General features: G+C 37.1%; 1 protein-coding gene across 1 annotated transcript in view; it reads left to right on the plus strand.

Annotated features, from left to right (window-relative positions):
- LOC102233168 (ras-related protein Rab-26-like) overlaps nucleotides 1-14,143 on the plus strand; it is a 51,605-nt gene that overhangs the window by 8,419 nt on the left and 29,043 nt on the right. The window lies entirely within an intron of this gene.

Below are 14,143 nucleotides of genomic sequence, written 5' to 3' on the forward strand. Positions count from 1 at the left end.
TCCTTGGGTTAAAATAGTTATATAATGCTCAAAACACAAGTAGCTGATGTAAAAATATTCAAGGCTTTTATTTTGAAATTTTCAGTATGCTTCATTTCAAAGGGCCAAACTAATACCACGTGTAACAGTGCTTTGGATGAAAAAGTCAAATAAAGCCAAAAAGAGCAATTACGTCATGTAAAATTATTCAAGGCTTTTATTTTGAAATTTTCAGAATGCTTCATTTCAAAGGGCCAAACTAATACCACGTGTAACAGTGCTTTGGATGAAAAAGTCAAATAAAGCCAAAAAGAGCAATTACCTGATGTAAAAATATTCAAGGCTTTTATTTTGAAATTATTATTATGCTCCATTTTAAAGTTCCAAACTAATCCCATGTGTAACAGTGCTTTGGATGAAAAAGTCATATAAAGCCAAAAACAGCAATTACCTGATGTAAAAATATTCAAGGCTTTTATTTTGAAATTTTCAGTATGCTTCATTTCAAAGTTCCAAAGTAATCCCATGTGTAACAGTGCTTTGGATGAAAACGTCAAATAAAGCCAAAAACAGCAATTACCTGATGTAAAAATATTCAAGGCTTTTATTTTGAAATTATTATTATGCTCCATTTTAAAGTTCCGAACTAATCCCATGTGTAACATTGCTTTGGATGAAAAAGTCATATACGGCCAAAAAGAGCAATTACTTCATGTAAAATATTCAAGGCTTTTATTTTGAAATTTTCAGTATGCTTCATTTTAAAGTTCTGAACTAATACCACGTGTAAGAGTGCTTTGGATGAAAAAGTCAAATAAAGCCAAAAAGAGCAATTACGTCATGTAAAAATATTCAAGGCTTTTATTTTGAAACTTTTGTTAAGCTTCATTTCAAAGGGCCAAACTAATACCACGTGTAACAGTGCTTTGGATGAAAAAGTCAAATAAAGCCAAAAAGAGCAATTACATGATGTAAAAATATTCAAGGCTTTAATTTTGAAATTTTTGTTAATATTCATTTCAAAGGGCCAAACTAATACCATGTGTAACAGTGCTTTGGATGAAAAAGTCAAATAAAGCCAAAAAGAGCAATTACGTCATGTAAAAATATTCAAGGCTTTTATTTTGAAATTTGCAGGATGCTTCATTTCAAAGGGCCAAACTAATCCCATGCGTAATAGTCCTTCGGTTAAAATAGTTATATAATGCTCAAAACACAAGTAGCTGATGTAAAAATATTCAAGGCTTTTATTTTGAAATTTTTGTTAAGCTTCATTTTAAAGGGCCAAACTAATACCATGTGTAACAGTGCTTTGGATGAAAAAGTCAAATAAAGCCAAAAAAGAGCAATTACGTCATGTAAAAATATTCAGGGCTTTTATTGTGAAATTTTCAATATGCTTAATTTTAAAGTGTAAAACTAATCCCATGTGTAACAGTTACTGAGTTAAATCAGTTATATACAGCCCAAAGCAGCAAGTAGTTGTAAAGGCCAGTTCTCAGTCCTGATCTGTTTCAACTGAGGATAGATAGAACTACAACGATGCGTATTCGTAGTCCTAACCAGCAGCCAATAGCCTCTTGAGTTCCGTTGCTATGGCAAATAATGGTCTCAGCAGGTGTGAGCTCTGAGCTGTGAGCTCTCAAACACACAAGTGTGTTTGAGCAAACACACTTTACTGAAAAAAAGCATTGGAAACAAATCCTTCTTGTTCGGGAACCGTAATACATATTCGAAAAGCGTTTTAAGCGTATGACAGTTCAATGTGTCTTCTGCGATAGTCCCGAGATTCATATCTGTACCTCACTCAGAGCATTTACAGTGATGAGAGAAAGAAATGTTGTGCCCAGATATGAACCGAGGTCGGCTGTCACTCTAATATGAGCAAAAATGAGAAACTTTGGGTCGCTTAGAGGCAAATTGTGGACAAACCATAACTGGTATCGACGAGCCGTCTTCACTTTCGAAGAGATCACAGACGTATCTACAAAATGAAATTTGAATGGCATTTCTAGGTGAATTTGTGACGACACAGCAAATCCTCAAAAATAGGGTATTTCTAGGATTTTTCCCATTGAGTTATAATGGGGTTTTTTTCGTAGTTTTTTGCGAATTATGTCGCCATGTTAATCCCGAATCCCACCAAAAGTAATAGCTGGAATGGCGTGAATTTTCTGCACGTTTTGATACCTCTTTTGTAGGTGTGCACGCAGCGGTATGAGCCGCATTAACGGTTACGGATGAAAAATAAAGAATAACTAGAAAATTTCGGAAGAAATTTAGCCGGGGCCTGCCAAGGCGCGGCCGTGGGGTTCGGGCCCGGCGTCGTCGCGCCACAAATCGGCGTCGACGCCAAAGAACGCCGCGACGTAAGCAGTGGCACGCGGAGAACCGCAAGAACGTTAAGCGAGGCGGACGTGCACCGTTCGGTACGATTTAAAATGTTGTCAAGGCTTTTATTTTGGAAGTTTTGTTAAACTTCATTTCAAAGGGCCAAACTAATCCCATGCGTAATAGTCCTTGGGTTAAAATAGTTATATAATGCTCAAAACACAAGTAGCTGATGTAAAAATATTCAAGGCTTTTATTTTGAAATTTTCAGTATGCTTCATTTCAAAGGGCCAAACTAATACCACGTGTAACAGTGCTTTGGATGAAAAAGTCAAATAAAGCCAAAAAGAGCAATTACGTCATGTAAAATTATTCAAGGCTTTTATTTTGAAATTTTCAGAATGCTTCATTTCAAAGGGCCAAACTAATACCACGTGTAACAGTGCTTTGGATGAAAAAGTCAAATAAAGCCAAAAAGAGCAATTACCTGATGTAAAAAATATTCAAGGCTTTTATTTTGAAATTATTATTATGCTCCATTTTAAAGTTCCAAACTAATCCCATGTGTAACAGTGCTTTGGATGAAAAAGTCATATAAAGCCAAAAACAGCAATTACCTGATGTAAAAATATTCAAGGCTTTTATTTTGAAATTATTATTATTCTCCATTTTAAAGTTCCAAAGTAATCCCATGTGTAACAGTGCTTTGGATGAAAACGTCAAATAAAGCCAAAAACAGCAATTACCTGATGTAAAAATATTCAAGGCTTTTATTTTGAAATTATTATTCTCCATTTTAAAGTTCCAAACTAATCCCATGTGTAACAGTTACTGAGTTAAATCAGTTATATACAGCCCATAGCAGCAGGTAGTTCTAAAGGCCAGTTCTCAGTCCTGATCTGTTTCAACTGAGGATAGATAGAACTACAGCGATGCGTATTCGTAGTCCAAATCAGCAGCCAATAGCCTCTTGAGTTCCGTTGCTATGGCAAATAATGGTCTCAGCAGGTGTGAGCTCTGAGCTGTGAGCTCTCAAACACACAAGTGTGTTTGAGCAAACACACTTTACTGAAAAAAAGCATTGGAAACAAATCCTTCTTGTTCGGGAACCGTAATACATATTCGAAAAGCGTTTCGAGCGTATGACAGTTCAATGTGTCTTCTGCGATAGTCCCGAGATTCATATCTGTAACTCACTCAGAGCATTTACAGTGATGAGAGAAAGAAATGTTGTGCCCATATCTGATCCGAGGTCGGCTGTCACTCTAATTTGAGCAAAAATGAGAAACTTTGGGTCGCTTAGAGGCAAATTGTGGACAAACCATAACTGGTATCGACGAGCCGTCTTCACTTTCGAAGAGATCACAGACGTATCTACAAAATGAAATTTGAATGGCATTTCTAGGTGAATTTGTGACGACACAGCAAATCCTCAAAAATAGGGTATTTCTAGGATTTTTCCCATTGAGTTATAATGGGGTTTTTTTCGTAGTTTTTTGCGAATTATGTCGCCACGTTAAGCCCAAATCCCACCAGAAGTAATAGCTCCAATGGCGTGAATTTTCTGCACGTTTTGATACCTCATTTGTAGGTGTGCACCCAGCGGTACGAGCCGCATTAACGGTTACGGAAGAAAAATAAAGATTAAAGAGACGCTTCTCTCCGACAATAGTAATAGGTTCCTGCCATTGCTTTGCATGGCAGGCCCCAACTAGAAAATTTCGGAAGAAATTTAGCCGGGGCCTGCCAAGGCGCGCCCGTCGGGCATGGGCCCGGCGTCGTCGCGCCACAAATCGGCGTCGACGCCAAAGGACGCCGCGACGTGATCAGTGGCACGCGGAGAACCGCAAGAACGTTAAGCGAGGCGGACGTGCACCGTTCGGTACGATTTAAAATGTTGTCAAGGCTTTTATTTTGGAAGTTTTGTTAACCTTCATTTCAAAGGGCCAAACTAATCCCATGCGTAATAGTCCTTGGGTTAAAATAGTTATATAATGCTCAAAACACAAGTAGCTGATGTAAAAATATTCAAGGCTTTTATTTTGAAATTTTCAGTATGCTTCATTTCAAAGGGCCAAACTAATACCACGTGTAACAGTGCTTTGGATGAAAAAGTCAAATAAAGCCAAAAAGAGCAATTACGTCATGTAAAATTATTCAAGGCTTTTATTTTGAAATTTTCAGAATGCTTCATTTCAAAGGGCCAAACTAATACCACGTGTAACAGTGCTTTGGATGAAAAAGTCAAATAAAGCCAAAAAGAGCAATTACCTGATGTAAAAATATTCAAGGCTTTTATTTTGAAATTATTATTATGCTCCATTTTAAAGTTCCAAACTAATCCCATGTGTAACAGTGCTTTGGATGAAAAAGTCATATAAAGCCAAAAACAGCAATTACCTGATGTAAAAATATTCAAGGCTTTTATTTTGAAATTTTCAGTATGCTTCATTTCAAAGTTCCAAAGTAATCCCATGTGTAACAGTGCTTTGGATGAAAACGTCAAATAAAGCCAAAAACAGCAATTACCTGATGTAAAAATATTCAAGGCTTTTATTTTGAAATTATTATTATGCTCCATTTTAAAGTTCCGAACTAATCCCATGTGTAACATTGCTTTGGATGAAAAAGTCATATACGGCCAAAAAGAGCAATTACTTCATGTAAAATATTCAAGGCTTTTATTTTGAAATTTTCAGTATGCTTCATTTTAAAGTTCTGAACTAATACCACGTGTAAGAGTGCTTTGGATGAAAAAGTCAAATAAAGCCAAAAAGAGCAATTACGTCATGTAAAAATATTCAAGGCTTTTATTTTGAAACTTTTGTTAAGCTTCATTTCAAAGGGCCAAACTAATACCACGTGTAACAGTGCTTTGGATGAAAAAGTCAAATAAAGCCAAAAAGAGCAATTACATGATGTAAAAATATTCAAGGCTTTAATTTTGAAATTTTTGTTAATATTCATTTCAAAGGGCCAAACTAATACCATGTGTAACAGTGCTTTGGATGAAAAAGTCAAATAAAGCCAAAAAGAGCAATTACGTCATGTAAAAATATTCAAGGCTTTTATTTTGAAATTTGCAGGATGCTTCATTTCAAAGGGCCAAACTAATCCCATGCGTAATAGTCCTTCGGTTAAAATAGTTATATAATGCTCAAAACACAAGTAGCTGATGTAAAAATATTCAAGGCTTTTATTTTGAAATTTTTGTTAAGCTTCATTTTAAAGGGCCAAACTAATACCATGTGTAACAGTGCTTTGGATGAAAAAGTCAAATAAAGCCAAAAAAGAGCAATTACGTCATGTAAAAATATTCAGGGCTTTTATTGTGAAATTTTCAATATGCTTAATTTTAAAGTGTAAAACTAATCCCATGTGTAACAGTTACTGAGTTAAATCAGTTATATACAGCCCAAAGCAGCAAGTAGTTGTAAAGGCCAGTTCTCAGTCCTGATCTGTTTCAACTGAGGATAGATAGAACTACAACGATGCGTATTCGTAGTCCTAACCAGCAGCCAATAGCCTCTTGAGTTCCGTTGCTATGGCAAATAATGGTCTCAGCAGGTGTGAGCTCTGAGCTGTGAGCTCTCAAACACACAAGTGTGTTTGAGCAAACACACTTTACTGAAAAAAAGCATTGGAAACAAATCCTTCTTGTTCGGGAACCGTAATACATATTCGAAAAGCGTTTTAAGCGTATGACAGTTCAATGTGTCTTCTGCGATAGTCCCGAGATTCATATCTGTACCTCACTCAGAGCATTTACAGTGATGAGAGAAAGAAATGTTGTGCCCAGATATGAACCGAGGTCGGCTGTCACTCTAATATGAGCAAAAATGAGAAACTTTGGGTCGCTTAGAGGCAAATTGTGGACAAACCATAACTGGTATCGACGAGCCGTCTTCACTTTCGAAGAGATCACAGACGTATCTACAAAATGAAATTTGAATGGCATTTCTAGGTGAATTTGTGACGACACAGCAAATCCTCAAAAATAGGGTATTTCTAGGATTTTTCCCATTGAGTTATAATGGGGTTTTTTTCGTAGTTTTTTGCGAATTATGTCGCCATGTTAATCCCGAATCCCACCAAAAGTAATAGCTGGAATGGCGTGAATTTTCTGCACGTTTTGATACCTCTTTTGTAGGTGTGCACGCAGCGGTATGAGCCGCATTAACGGTTACGGATGAAAAATAAAGAATAATAATAATAAAGAAACTTTTCTTGGGAGAATAGCAATAGGTTCCTGCCATTGCTTTGCATGGCAGGCCCCAACTAGAAAATTTCGGAAGAAATTTAGCCGGGGCCTGCCGAGGCGCGCCCGGGGGGCATGGGCCCGGCGTCGTCACGCCAGAAATCGGCGTCGACGCCAAAGGACGCCGCGACGCGATCAGCGGCACGCGGAGAACCGCAAGAACGTCGAGCGAGGCGGACGCGCACCGTTCGGTACGATTTAAAATGTTGTCGAGGCTTTTATTTTGGAAGTTTTGTTAAACTTCATTTCAAAGGGCCAAACTAATCCCATGCGTAATAGTCCTTGGGTTAAAATAGTTATATAATGCTCAAAACGCAAGTAGCTGATGTAAAAATATTCAAGGCTTTTATTTTGAAATTTTCAGTATGCTTCATTTTAAAGTTCTGAACTAATACCACGTGTAAGAGTGCTTTGGATGAAAAAGTCAAATAAAGCCAAAAAGAGCAATTACGTCATGTAAAAATCTTCAAGGCTTTTATTTTGAAATTTTCAGTATGCTTCATTTCAAAGGGACAAACTAATTCCATGTGTAACAGTGCTTTGGATGAAAAAGTCAAATAAAGCCAAAAAGAGCAATTACGTCATGTAAAAATATTCAAGGCTTTTATTTTGAAATTTTCAGTATGCTTCATTTTAAAGTTCCGAACTAATACCACGTGTAACAGTGCTTTGGATGAAAAAGTCAAATAAAGCCAAAAAGAGCAATTACGTCATGTAAAAATATTCAAGGCTTTTATTTTGACATTTTCAGTATGCTTCATTTCAAAGGGCCAAACTAATACCATGTGTAACAGTGCTTTGGATGAAAAAGTCACATAAAGCCAAAAACAGCAATTACCTGATTTAAAAATATTCAAGGCTTTTATTTTGAAATTTTCATTACGCTTCATTTTAAAGTTCTGAACTAATACCATGTGTAACAGTGCTTTGGATGAAAAAGTCAAATAAAGCCAAAAAAGAGCAATTACATGATGTAAAAATATTCAAGGCTTTTATTTTGAAATTTTCAGTATGCTTCATTTCAATGGGCCAACCTAATCCCATGAATAACAGTCATTGGATAAAATCAGTTATATAATGCTCAAAACACAAGTAGTTGATGTAACAATATTCAAGGCTTTTAATTTGAAATTATTATTATGCTCCATTTTAAAGTTCCGAACTAATCCCATGTGTAACAGTGCTTTGGATGAAAAAGTCATATACGGCCAAAAAGAGCAATTACATGATGTAAAAATATTCAAGGCTTTTATTTTGAAATTTTCAGTATGCTTCATTTTAAAGGGCCAAACTAATCCCATGTGTAATAGTCATTGGGTTAAATCAGTTATATAATGCTCAAAACAAAAGTAGTTGATGTAAAAATATTCAAGGCTTTTATTTTGAAATTATTATTATGCTCCATTTGAAAGTTCCGAACTAATCCCATGTGTAACAGTGCTTTGGATGAAAAAGTCATATACGGCCAAAAAGAGCAATTACGTCATGTAAAATATTCAAGGCTTTTATTTTGAAATTTTCAGTATGCTTAATTTTAAAGTTCCAAACTAATCCCATGTGTAACAGTTACTGAGTTAAATCAGTTATATACAGCCCATAGCAGTTCTAAAGGCCAGTTCAGTCCTCCTCTGTTTCAACTGAGTATTCCACTATAGATAGAACTACAGTGATGCGTATTCGTAGTCCTAACCAGCAGCCAATAGCCTCTTGAGATCCGTTGCTATGGCAAATAATGGTCTCAGCAGGTGTGAGCTCTGAGCTCTGAGCGCTCAAACACACAAGTGTGTTTGAGCAAACACACTTTACTGAAAAAAAGCATTGGAAACAAATCCTTCTTGTTCGGGAACCGTAATACATATTCGAAAAGCGTTTTAAGCGTATGACAGTTCAATGTGTCTTCTGCGATAGTCCCGAGATTCATATCTGTACCTCACTCAGAGCATTTACAGTGATGAGAGAAAGAAATGTTGTGCCCAGATATGAACCGAGGTCTGCTGTCACTCTAATTTGAAGAAAAATGAGAAACTTTGGGTCGCTTAGAGGCAAATTGTGGACAAACCGTAACTGGTATCGACGAGCCGTCTTCACTTTCGAAGAGATCACAGACGTATCTACAAAATGAAATTTGAATGGCATTTCTAGGTGAATTTGTGACGACACAGAAAATCCTCAAAAATAGGGTAAAATAGGGTATTTCTAGGATTTTTCCCATTGACTTATAATGGGATTTTTTTCGTAGTTTTTTGCGAATTATGTCGCCACGTTAAGCCCAAATCCCACCAAAAGTAATAGCAATCATGGCGTGAATTTTCTGCACGTTTTGATACCTCATTTGTAGGTGTGCACCCAGCGGTATGAGCCGCATTAACGGTTACGGAAGAAAAATAAATAAAGAGACACTTCTCTCCGACAATAGTAATAGGTTCCTGCCATTTGCATGGCAGGCCCCAATAATAATAAAGAAACTTTTCTTGGGAGAATAGCAATAGGTTCCTGCCATTGCTTTGCATGGCAGGCCCCAATCAAAAGGTGCCAGATTAGTTTCTAGGAGGAGGGTTTTCCGACTCATCCAAAACAAAGCACTTGCGGAAAGTTTTCTGGTGGCAAAAGGTGACTTTCTCAATGTACAAAAATAACAGAAACACTCTCCGAGTTGACTTTCCAAAAATTGTAAAATTAAACTTTATTTGGTGCGGTGGAAAAACTATTTCACCCCTCGCTCCTTAACCAAACAATCAGATGCCCTGCAGCAGCTGCTTCCGCTCCCTAATCACAGCAGGAGGCCACCTGATAAGGAGGAGGGTCTAAACAAAACAAATAAATAAACAAGTTACAATAGATATATTATTTATATAAATTTAGATCTGTAACCTTAATACATTAGCAAAAATAAATTAATCCAATTCTTAATAGGCTCCAACAAATGCCATCATGTTTGTAGCCGCTGGTACCAAAACAACTTTTCATTGGATGATTTTCCTTTACAGCAGACAGAGTAATGAGCAGGGATAGCAAACGGAAACCATGGTCAGCAGCTGTTGTGCTAAACTGTCACGGTTCATGAAATATCTTATTCAGCTCATTAAAGGTGAAAATAAAATAACTTTTAATTCCCATACAAGATCAAGTCCCTTTTTCCCATTAAACCTGTTTATCATACACAGGCTCTGTGTGCCACTTCTTTGGCTTTATCTTCAAGGCTGATGTGTTTGTAGCCATATTTCTGTTTCAATCACAACAGAAGAGTTTGACATGTAACACACATCTCCTTTGAATCATATATTCTCTGATGTTATTTCTGCCTTCGCTTAGTATGTGTGCGGGGGTGGAGGGTATGAATCAGGCAACTTCCCTCAGTGTTTTCAAAAATTTTCGAATAAGGGTGCAATTAATTTCCCTCTTTTGCATTTCAATATAGCAAGCACCATCTCCCTGCCTGAAAACAGTCTGTGCAATACATAGGAAGCATTTTCACTTTTGTTTATAAATCAACATTTGTCTGAAAAAACAGCATCTGGTTAGATCACCCTGTTTTTCCAAGCAACTGTAATTTGAATGATAAACTGAATTTTTTTAAATATTAGATTAAAGAGAAAATAGAAAACAAAATGTACCCTTACTCACTTAACTCCAAGCCAAATCCATTTGCATGAGATCTGTCATTGTTGTTACTGGGGGTGATTTTTATTTGTTTGTTTAATAATCATACTTACTATATACATACTTTAAATTCGTCATGTGATTGTATCTGAAAAAGGAGGTGACAAAACTGTGCAAGACTTGTATTTTTTTTGTCCTTTCAGTTGAAACAGGATTTGTGTATACTGATTTCGTGCCTCGCCTCTGACCCCATAATCCTCAGCCAAAAGTTCAATGGCATTATCTTATTCATAACTAGAGTTACAGTACAGACCAAAAGTTTGGACACACTTTCTCATTGAATTCAATGAGAAGGTGTGTCCAAACTTTTGGTCTGCACTGTATTTACAGAAGACATGGGTTTAGGGTTAAAAATAAATAAGTAAATAACAACCTGGTAACACACTGCCAAGATTAGGTCTGGTTTTGATAAAAATATTTTGTATTTAAAGGCTATTCCCAAACATTGATCATTTAAACAAAATCTGAAATTTTTTGCATGTTTCTTTAGCTCATAGAGAACAATCGGTGTGCTTCCCATTCGTGTTAATCAGTCACACATTATTCAGCACATTTAGCAGCTGGCAATGATCACATTCACACAGAGAAAATAAAAACAGAGATTAACAACAAAGCTAAGCAGATGTGGAAGCTGTTAATGAACCAAGGGAGGTTCAGGATGGCAGCTTTAGTGATACCAATCCCTGATTGCAGCCAGGCATTGTTCACAGCCTCTCTTACATCACTGTTGGCTCATATGCTCTATGAAAACTGACAATGTCACCATGACAGCTGTTATTTTGTTTAATGGATGGAAGCAGTGTGCTCACATTCATGACATTGAATGTGAGCACATCAATGAAAATTATAAAGAGATGCGAAATAAAAACATAAACCACCACAAAATACCTTTATTTTATTGTTGAAAATATTTATTAGAAAATATTTTGTCTGGGTATCTGGCATTTAAAAAACACTTTTCAAACCAACCCCTTCATTTAGAATGGGGGAAAAAATGTTTTTGAAGAAGCAGGGCAGCTGAATGTCATTTTCATACAAGTGGTTCAGTGATGTTTGGGATCGATTAAAGGGTGCGTGTGTATAACATAAATGGAAGCCAATGTTACTGGCACCAGACCTAGGGGAATCTGAGCCAGTATCAAGGGGTGCAAAGGCACATGAATCCTTTGCAACCAATTTCTGTGGATCACAGAGGAAGCGAGTTGAAACAATGTTACTCTGGCAGAGCTCGTTTATTCTGAGCATTTTCAATTAAACAAACACAACCACAATACAATTCAAATGCAGTCAACAACATCCGGAGTTTCCACAAAGAAATAAAATAAAGTAAAATAAAATAAAATAAAATAAAATCCTCAAACCCAACTGAACAAAACATTCCATCTACAACACACAGTAAACACCAACGTTTGTCAGTTACAACTGTTTTTTTTAACGTTTGTCAGTTACAACTGTTGTAACTGTTACAGCGGCCACAAAAGAGATCAAGCCCACCACAAATAAATACACTGTTATAAGAAACAAAAATATTATAATGCTACCCAAACAATACTGACCGATCAAGTGATATAAATAAATTTTAAAATCCCCAAGGCTCCAACAACAAAAAGCAAGCTACACGCCGACACAGATCAACGGCAATACAAAACTTTGCAATTATACATGTAAGTTATACAATAGACTCTGAAATTAATCTTTATACTAGTGATGTTACGTGATGTGCCGAGGCTTCGAGGCGTGTGTCGAGTAATGGAGGGGGCGTTTCCGTAAAGCGCGTATCGAGGCTTGCTTCATTTAGGGGAGGAGCCGAAAACGATGACGTCCGAAGCCTCGCTGCCCGGCTGTACCACGTGACTGCTTCGTGAAGTGACTCAGAGTTTGGCGCGGGGTTTGACAGCTTTAGAAACCCCACAGGCTCCATTCAAAATGTGGGTTGTTGTAGGCGAGTTGCGGTCAGTTGAGAGAGTGGATAGAGTTTTGATAGTTTGGATAGCAGAGTTTAATAGTGGTTATTTAGTTTGAGACAGTTAGTTTGGTGTTTGGAGAGTTTAGGAGAGAGATAGATAGATAGGAGATTTAGGAGCCCGAGGACAGGATAGGAGTAGGATGGAGCCGATGAGAAAGAGGAGGATTTCCCCTATGTGGTAACATTTTGATTTGATAAGCCCTAACAAGGTAAGGTGAGCTGAACATTTGCAGAGGCATTAGGTTTGCTTATGAGGAACTGTATTTTTCACTGTTTCTTATTTTCTGTAAAGGTGAGGTGTTTATTGTGCTCCAAGGAGTTGGGGTACAATAATAACACCTCATCCATGTAGTGTCAAAAAAGAGAAATCGTTTGAAACCAAAAACTGTGGAGAAATTGTTGTTTCTTAATAAAAATTCATGAAATCATCCAAGTTACACAAGCATTAGCCTATTCACTACCCCCTCCCTAGTTCCACAGGCACTTTCACTGTCCTCTGCCTGATTAAGCCCATGCCATTTTTCTAGAGTCACAGAAAAACATTATTACACAACATACCATATCACATGACACTACTATTTGGGGAATAATTACACACAGAGAATACATTCAAACAATATTTTATTATGCACATATGTGTATACATAATTTATGTAGACAAATGATTTTGTCCTACACCTTTTGTGAAGTCATTCCCAAGAGCCATAATAGACAAAAATTCAATGCATCACACGTGTTAAGATACACCTGGCCAGTAGGTGGTTTCGTGTGCACATGAAGCTTCAAGAAATGAACCTTTTCTCGAACCAGTTGGCTCAAGTGGTTCAATGCCTCATGAGGCTTCATCTCACCATCACTACTTTATACAGATCATTTTACATGGCTTATGAGAGTGGCCTTCTATCTTACCTGTGGATCACAGAGGAAGCGAGTTGAAACAATGTTACTCTGGCAGAGCTCGTTTATTCTGAGCCGCGCATGCCCAGAGCCAGGAAACTCGTTCTCCTCGCTAGACCCACAGCGGCGCGAGAGCGCCCCCACTGGCAAGAAGACACACGCACACAACAAACACGTCTACACACACAGGAAAAAAACAAAGACAAAAGACAAGACCAACTCCAATAGAAAAATAGGGGGTGTATTTTCTATTTATTTATTGATTTTTTTAAACCTTTTTTTCCTCAACCCACTACACCAAAACAAGGAATACCTTCATATGTTATATCAGTATTGTCAAATCCTTTCCAGGAAAGTAGTGATCAAACACCTTCTTCATCCCTGTAGTCACTGCATATCCAATCCCCCAGCCAAGCGGGATAAGGAAGTGGACTAGTGCCTTGGAAACATTAAACATCCATAAGAAGCACAAAGCAGAATCTCAATTAACCGTCTGGATCCAAAATGCTTGAGTGTTTGGAGATTCACACATTCAAAGCCTCAGAACTTCTTTGATCTGTTGTGATCCAGGAAAACAACAAGCAAGCATGAGGTCATCTATGGCCTCATCAACAAGCTCACTGTAGTTCTGTGAGCTCATTTGGGAAAACAGACACTAATAAAAGTAAACAACAGTAGATACAAAACTGGGATACACACAAACCCAAATACTGTGAACAAAGAGCTAACAAAGAAGCAGTAAATGGGACAATGACCAAGCAAGTGTAACTAATGACTGCAACTCAGAGTAGCATGAAAAAACATATCATATACTAGAGCAAACTGCAAGGAATCTTAATTCTAAGGAATGAAATGAAACAAAGTCCTAAAGTTTATGATAATCAATGACTTAAATGAAAGATCCCTTATTCTATATGCTCCAATCTTGTAAAATGGTGCAGGAGCCAACTGTTTCCTGTTTTTCTGACCCAAAGGGTCCCGTACAAAGACCCCAAGGATCATAAGTACCCTTGTGATCTGTTTTCAGTGAGTTATTACAAACATATATTTTT

Source organism: Xiphophorus maculatus, chromosome 16 (genome assembly GCF_002775205.1).
Source record: "Xiphophorus maculatus strain JP 163 A chromosome 16, X_maculatus-5.0-male, whole genome shotgun sequence".
Classification (NCBI taxonomy): domain Eukaryota; kingdom Metazoa; phylum Chordata; class Actinopteri; order Cyprinodontiformes; family Poeciliidae; genus Xiphophorus; species Xiphophorus maculatus.